This window comes from Notothenia coriiceps, unplaced genomic scaffold (genome assembly GCF_000735185.1).
Source record: "Notothenia coriiceps isolate Sejong01 unplaced genomic scaffold, NC01 NC01_scaffold00018999, whole genome shotgun sequence".
Classification (NCBI taxonomy): domain Eukaryota; kingdom Metazoa; phylum Chordata; class Actinopteri; order Perciformes; family Nototheniidae; genus Notothenia; species Notothenia coriiceps.
Window position 1 is genome coordinate 189021 of NW_011351700.1, and position 7879 is coordinate 196899.

Genomic DNA, 7879 nt, shown 5'->3' on the forward strand with positions numbered 1-7879 from the left:
CGTGTGCCTTCGGTCAGTCTCACACACACACACACACACACACACACACACACACACATATATGCACACATACACACCTACATACTCACACATATACACATACACATAGTCAAACACCTTCCCCATCCCTGTACCTCGAGAAAATGATTTCTCTGTATTTCCTCTTGAACTGGTTAATGTCTGGACATGGCTTTAGCTCCACATTCACACTGTTCCATAGTCTCCCTCCACACGCTACAAAAAGTTCTTCTGGTTGTACGGACCCTATGAATTTCAAATTGAAATTGTCTCCTTGTACTATATCTCCCCCACTCGTTGAGTGAATACTTTTCGGATGTTTCCTGGTAAAACGTTATTATTTGCCTTAAACATGATTTGTGCCGTTTGGAATTCTACCAGGTCTGTACATTTTAACAATTTTGACTTCAGGAATAATTCGTTAGTGTGATCAAGGTATTTGATAAGGTCAGGTGTTGTCATCTGGATGTATTTTCAAGAGTTTCAGATTCCATTTTGGCAATTAAGCATCTCAACTGGAGAGATGACCTTTTGTTTTACAGATCAGCTGATTGTAGAGAAGCTATATTCGATATTGTCATGATAACAATACATTAACATGGTTTCCTTTTAATGAATCTGGCAGAGAATCATTCTCTTCAGAGCTTTATAGCGAGCAGTTTAGCTGTTTGGTTTCACTTTCCGAGTCCTCACTAACTCAAAGGAAGTGGTCTAGGTTTGAGGTCTTTACACTGGCTTCAAATTACTTTCCTTCAAATCACGTTATTAAATGTATTTAACTGAACTTCAAATTCCTGCTGTTGGTTTATAAATCAATGAATGGTTTAGTGCCTGAGTTTCTGATCTTCTGCTACATGATAAACCATCCAGAACTAAACATTAAGAAGCGTTCGGTTATTGTGCTCCACATATCTAGAACAAGCTACCAGAAAATGGCTTAATTTGTATTATCTTGGCTTTTTATTTTTATTTTAATGTAATTTTATAATGTTCCAGTCCACAGCATCAAATATCGGCTTGGTCAAATAAATTAAGCTGGAAAAAAGTCTTGATTTGGCTTTTAGTGAATCTTGAACTGGGAAGTTGATTCATAATTGATGTTACGGACTGACACAGAAGTTGTAGTACCACCGTTTGTCCACTTTAACATTTGCTTAACCTCCGGTGCACTTCCTGGGTAGAAACATGTAATCCCAACATGGTGTCGGAAAACATAACGTTTCTTAGTGTCAGTTGATAATACACTAACGAAGATCAATATAATATTTAATTTCTGCCCCTAAATCCCAGTAAATATGAAACACTGGACCTTTAAAATAAGATTTATGTCAGAGATCGACTCAAAAAGTGTTTCTGCTGCCCCCTAGTGGCCAAAACAAAAGAAAGGATAACTCAGTCCAGACTGGTCTTCTTTAAGAAACACTTCAAACAATACATTGGGTTTCTACAAATTCACCAGAGGGGGCTTTCATTTTGAAGGCGTTTTTGAGCTAGCCAAATATCTTGCTCCGTTGAATAAAGCAGCGCAAATCCATTCTTATATCCTTCATCGATGCTCCTGGATATACCAATGAAACGATTTAGATAGGCTTGAAGCAACTGATTAAGGAGTCCAATCAGGGTCTTTCTGTCTGGGAGCTGATTGTTTTGTCTGATGAGGCGATGATATTGTTTTTTTGACCAGCTTGGTGCACAGCGGCATAGTGATTTGCTGCTGAGAGTAAAGATGCAACTTCATCCAGTGTTAGTAAAGTAGAAATGGTGAATTTTCTTTTGAATAAAAGCTTTTCTCTTTGTACCTTAGTGCATGATGTTTAGTGTAGTTTCAATAGTTGCCTCTTCAGAGACACCAATGATGTAACATGTATGTTTCCCCCCAAAGCTTCAAAGCATGTTGTTCTACTGAATTAAACTGTCAGCGGTGCCTATAGGGTAAAAATGAATATCCTATTTTCCCACTTTTTATGCATTTTGTATAGCTTCTCCATTCTGGTATAGAACACAATATGTTGTGTGGTAATTTGAACACAAAGTCCTTCAGGAAATAGGCAGCAAGTAAACGCTAAATTGAAAAAATAAAGGTCTTGAAGTAGATTTTGATACGGCAGCGTCCTTCAAGTCATCGTGTTGTTGATAATCGGCTTTAATAGTGGGTATTTTTAACCTATCAAACAACTTACATTAGCACAGTTTTGCTAAGAGTTGTCTGGAATTATTTGAATGTTTTTAGGAAGGAGTACTGGGAGGTAACGTTTCTTTCAAAATAAAAGTCTGTATGCAAAAGCTGTATGCAAGTCTTAATGAGTCAATGCTATGGTTAACGCTTGAGAAAGATCATAGTTTGGGTTAAAGTAAGTGGTTTATTGGGTTAGAAATACACTTTGGTTTGGGCTCAAATGGCTAATCTTGGATAAAATAAGGAAACAATTGTGGTCATGATGTCAAAAAAAACCAAAGATGCCTGTCACTTATCTTACTTGTGTTGTTACACTAATACAATCTGCTGTTTTTATAAAATGTATTCATGAAAATTAATCAAGTTTGCGTCCGTCTCCAGCAATCAGGGAGAGGATGTGACCTTAGTGTGTAACAGGAAGCAATTCATGCGTGAGTGTATATGAGATTAAGTTAAGCATGCAACACTAGCATAATGACTTCATTATTGTGTGCCTTGACCTCATTAAATGCCCAATAACTTTATTAATGTGTGCGTCAACCTCATTACAATTTGCCATGACCTCATCAAGACGCTGTGACAACAAATGTGCTGTTCGACTATATGATCTGAAATCACAAACTAAAGCAGAGAAGTGACTGCGCCTGTTTAACAGAAACAGTCAATTACACAGGGAAACATGGGTGCATTTGAATGTCTGTGTTTGTGAACTAGGTTTGCATTGGCACCATTGCAGCCAAACAGGGTCTTCTAGGGTTTTAAACCATTGATGTGTAAAGAGAACTGGGTACAGCGTTTATGACGGGCTTCCCTTTTTGTCCTATGAAAGTTGCAAGTAATCATTTCAGTCAATGTCCCTTTTGGGCTTCGAATATTTATTGTGTTAGATTTGAAAAAACATTGAGTTTTAAAAAAAAAAAAAAAAAAAAAAAAAATACAAGACCATTTAGTAAATGCAAGAAGGAAGTGTAAAGATCAAGTTACAAGTCAACATACGTTTTCGGATCTCATAGAGCAGGGGTGTCAAACTCAAATACACAGTGGGCCAAAATAAAAAAATGGGTACTAGTCGAGGGCCGGACTGGTTCAATGTTTATTGCAGAACTTATTGCAATGAACTTATTGCACATATTAAACCTGGAACTAACAAAGCTTAAATGATTGCCTATAAAAACAACATTAAACATTAAATAATCAGTTGCATTCATTTCTTATGGCTCTATCTGCAGCTTTTCCAGAGTCATTTCTTATGATTACATTTTTCCGCAGGCCAACAACAGCTTCAAAAAAACTATTTCCCTCAAAGAAAGAAAAACCAAACATGCCCTGTTGTCGCAAGAAAAAAAGTGCAGAAGGAAACATCCATTAAACTCAGTGTGCTGCTCTGTGATGCTAGTTCAAGCCGATACTTGGCATCTCATCTTGGGTGCAAGTTCATCAATGTTTGGGCTCAGGCTCTGAGCTGAGGAGACCCTCAGGATGGAGTGAAGGTGTGCGTGCAATATACCGGTGGGCCAGGTCTAATAGTAATTAAAAATTATCCTGCGGGCCGAAATTAAATCCAAAGTGCCTGATTTGGCCCCCGGGCCTTGAGTTTGACACATGTGCATTAAAGGAATAAAATGATCTCAAAATGATTATTTGTATATCAGTTACTCATCCTGTGTTACTCAAACTCTTTCGCAGCATAAACAGAAAAAAGTCTTGATGAATTGAAGGATATCTGTACAACGTATTACAACAGCAAAACTGCATACATGAAAAACATCAAAACAACAATCCAAGTCTCATTTATCTGGTTGTACAGTATGCTAATTTCTCTATTTTTGTTCAAATCGTACTTTGAAAACCGCTCCTCCACTACCATTTCACGCTTTATATGGTGCACTCGGTTTCCGGGCAAATTGTTCTTCTCCGCAAGCTTGAGCTAAAAGAGGCATGTAACAAAAACACTGTTTTTTTCCTAATGAATCCAAGGTAAGACCAGGTGAATAATTGATCTACAAATGTTCCTTTTATTAATTTCTTTAAAAATATGGAACCATAAGAGCGTTTCCGCTGTGTCCGGGTCATCCACAGGCTTTAATAGAAAGCTCAGTTCTTAGAGAGCAGAGCTTTCTATTAAAGCTGAGCTTACCTTTCATGTGTTTTTTTTGCTGTTTGTGTCTTTCTATAATGGAATGCCATATCTCTGTTCAGCAGGTAACACAGGAATTAGCAGGAATTTAGATTCTGGATTAAAGAGGTGATTCCCATGCTTTGTTTTGCTGCCTGCACTGAAATCCTCCTCATTCAAAGGAGGCTTTGTGAAGCAATTAAATAGAAAAGGAAATACGTTTATTTTATATTTGTCTTGTTACTGTGGCTCGGATGAACTTTTGATAGAGGTTTTGTTTCTTCAGTTTGTAGGGCAGGACCTGAACCCTCTGTTGTGCACAGAAAGCAGGTCAGACTCAGGTCAGCCTCATTATAGATTTTCCCTTTTAAGAATATGACCAATAATAAGCAACAGAATATCAGAGGCAATGGTTTCATGTTCAAAAACTCAGACCAGGCATAGGTAGTGGAATATATTTAAGTCATTCAAAAGCCATACTTAATCGCTGACATTGAAATGTCAAAATAATTGTACCTTTGAGATGTGCTAGAGACGGAAATTGAGTTTTATTTTTGTGTCTAATGTAATTCCTAAGACATTTAGCAGACTTACAGTTACCAAATATATATATCAAACAACAACAATAGAGAATACATCCACTTCCAGCATCTATGAATACGTGCTGAGATTTATGTCATAGCTGTAAGATTGAAATGAATATAATGAAGATATAGATTTTCAGAAAGTATGAAAGGTTTTCCATAAAAGTGTATATTTGTGTCAAGTCATTAAGTCAGATTGTTTTTATTGGTGCCTATTTATTTCAAATTCAAGACTTCTCTTTGGATAAAAACTATATGTAGTATTAAATGTTTTAAAGGGACTTATTGGTCAGAATATTGGTGGTCGTTGTATGTTTCAGGCTACTTTGTGTCAAGTTTTTCCCCGATCATTGCATCTTTTAATGTATGAGATATCTTTTTTTTTAAGTAGGACACTTTTGGTGAATTTGGTATAGAAAAGTGTACATGTTGCTATTTACAGGGTCTCAGTGAAGGATCCGTGGGTAGTGGGCCACCAACAGATGGCAACACTTTGAGAAGATTTTCATTCCTTTCTGTATTTCCAATGTTATCTTGAAAATATGAAAATAGTGTTAGCTGTAGGATTTTTAAGAGTTACTGACAAAATATATGTTAACCTTCAAATAAGAAACATGCGGTCGGTAAAGGTTTCGTGTTAGGTGCAACACAATATGACACGGACCACATGGTAGAAGATAGAACTAGATTTGTGTCTAATGACTTGGCCCAAGATCCCCTCTCATTTACACTGGCATACGTTTTTTATAGAAATAACTTTTAACCACGTCTTGAACTGATGACTACTTTCAGTATTGATAAATCAACCATTTATTTGTTCAATTTGCAAGTAGTCTCCAGTGGCCATGGCGTTTTCTAACAGTGGCCTTTTTTCTCTGACCAGCAGTCCAAAACACAAAGTTAGGCTTTGGGTTGACCAATTAATGAAGGGTTAACGGACAACCTCCTTTAGTTTCTTTTTTTAAAGAAATATGAAAGCTGTTTCGAGGTCTGCTGATTTTTCATCTGTATTTTGTTAATGCTCTTATGAGCACAAATGCAGTTAAATGTTATGGTGTGGTGGCAGAAATTGATAGGTTTCAAAAGTATGGTCTTATAATCCTGGCACAACACAAAGTATATTGATAATACTCCCTATGGCAGCTGTGTGCCATGATGGCTGCCATTTTTAAAGCAGCTGATATAAGAGAAGAATCTCTCAGTGCGCAGAGGAGAAACTAATCATTGAACTCATGAAATCCTGCACACTCTCTGTCCTCCACAGCAGAAGCAATCTTCTGATTTAAATCAACATTTATTCTTTGTTTTCTAGTTATTGTTATGCTGTTTCATTGTTCACAAATCCTGACCCGTGCAGTCGCCATTGTCAGGCAACTCTCACACACTCCAGTAAAACGTGAGTGAACGTCTGCTGCATGCTGCAAGTCAAAACACAAGTGGCAGGAAAATGAGTTTAGAGTGGAGGCGTGATGGCTTGTCATTGGGAGAGATCGTAAACCACCAAAATATGTGCTGGTTTATGCTGAGTTTTCAATGCCTGTCGAGTGTGTGTTGAGATGGGGAGGACAGCCTGGGAGACATGTTGGCAGTCAGACCCGCAGCCTACTCAGTGAGGGATCTGTGTGAACAGTCAAATGTGGAGGAGCAATTATGACAGAGCAACGGGCATTGTCTCTCAAATGGAGTCAAACTGGAATAGCCTGGAATCACACACATGCAATCATGTCAAGCACATCAATCATGAAGAAGTGTATGTGGGATCAATACATGGATTATTATCGTATCTCGTGCTATTCAGTGCAGCTTTACACCCACAATGGCCACGAACAGTAACTGTAACTCCTTCCAGTTATAGAACAAGGAAGAGGTCTTTAAAAAACATATAAAAGTATACAACACATGAAATGCATGTATGTATGTTTGAATGTGTGTATTTACAAATGACTGCCTCTAAAGCTGTTATAGGCAGCAAACAGCTAACACATTTATAGCATGCAGCACATCTCACAATCTGTCCTACTAACATAAACATTACATTTGCTTGAAATACGCCAAACCATAATAAGTGCGGGTTCATTGGTTTTAAATGGGCTAAATCCTTAAGCTGGTTTATTTGTATTTGACCCAAACATTTTTAAACAGGAAAAAACTTTTTAAAGAAAATATACATAGTGGATATATATTTTTCTGTAGCAAGAGGATATATTATGCAAAATGTCGGGTTTAATATTTGTATTTTATCCCTCTACTGCAGTGGTTCTCAAACCTTTTCTGTCAGGCCCCCCCTTTGGAGAAAAACAACACAAATAGTCAGGCTCAGTCGCGGCGCCAGAGATATATTTTGGGGGTGCTGTGGGGTAGCTTGATGTTTCTTAGAGGGTGCTCAAACATTTAGGGTTTCCCATTAATGTACCGGGCGCTACAGTAGAATTTTCTACTGCAACAATCCCCACGCATATACACAGTGTACCCGCAACTGTTACAATGAAGGCTCGATAATCAGCTCACGGCATATAGGTGTAAGCAGGGGTAAAGTGCTATTTTTATACGTGGTGTGTGGACCTTACATAGGGGGGTCCGGGGGCAAGCTCCCCTGGGAAGATTTGTAAATATTGAAGTTAAAAGCATCAATCTGGTGCACTTTGAGAGCAAAATGAAGAGATCTATGGATACATCTCTCAACACCCATTTGAAACAGAACTGTAAACAGATTTACTTTTTCTTTATGGATATTTTACAAATCACTCCCTTTTAAACTTTATTCTTTTTTTAATGTCATATAGTATTTCATACCTGTTTTTAATTTGTTCTCTTATTTTTTTATAACTATAATGATCATATAAACGTGTGCCTCGGAAATAATTGTTTACATTAATGGTGACCAAAACGTTTGAGACCCACTGAGATAACTTAGACTCTTTATATCCGTTAGCGTAGCTCGCTAGCACCAGAAGCTAACAACAACGATCTCCGGTACCGGTGCGC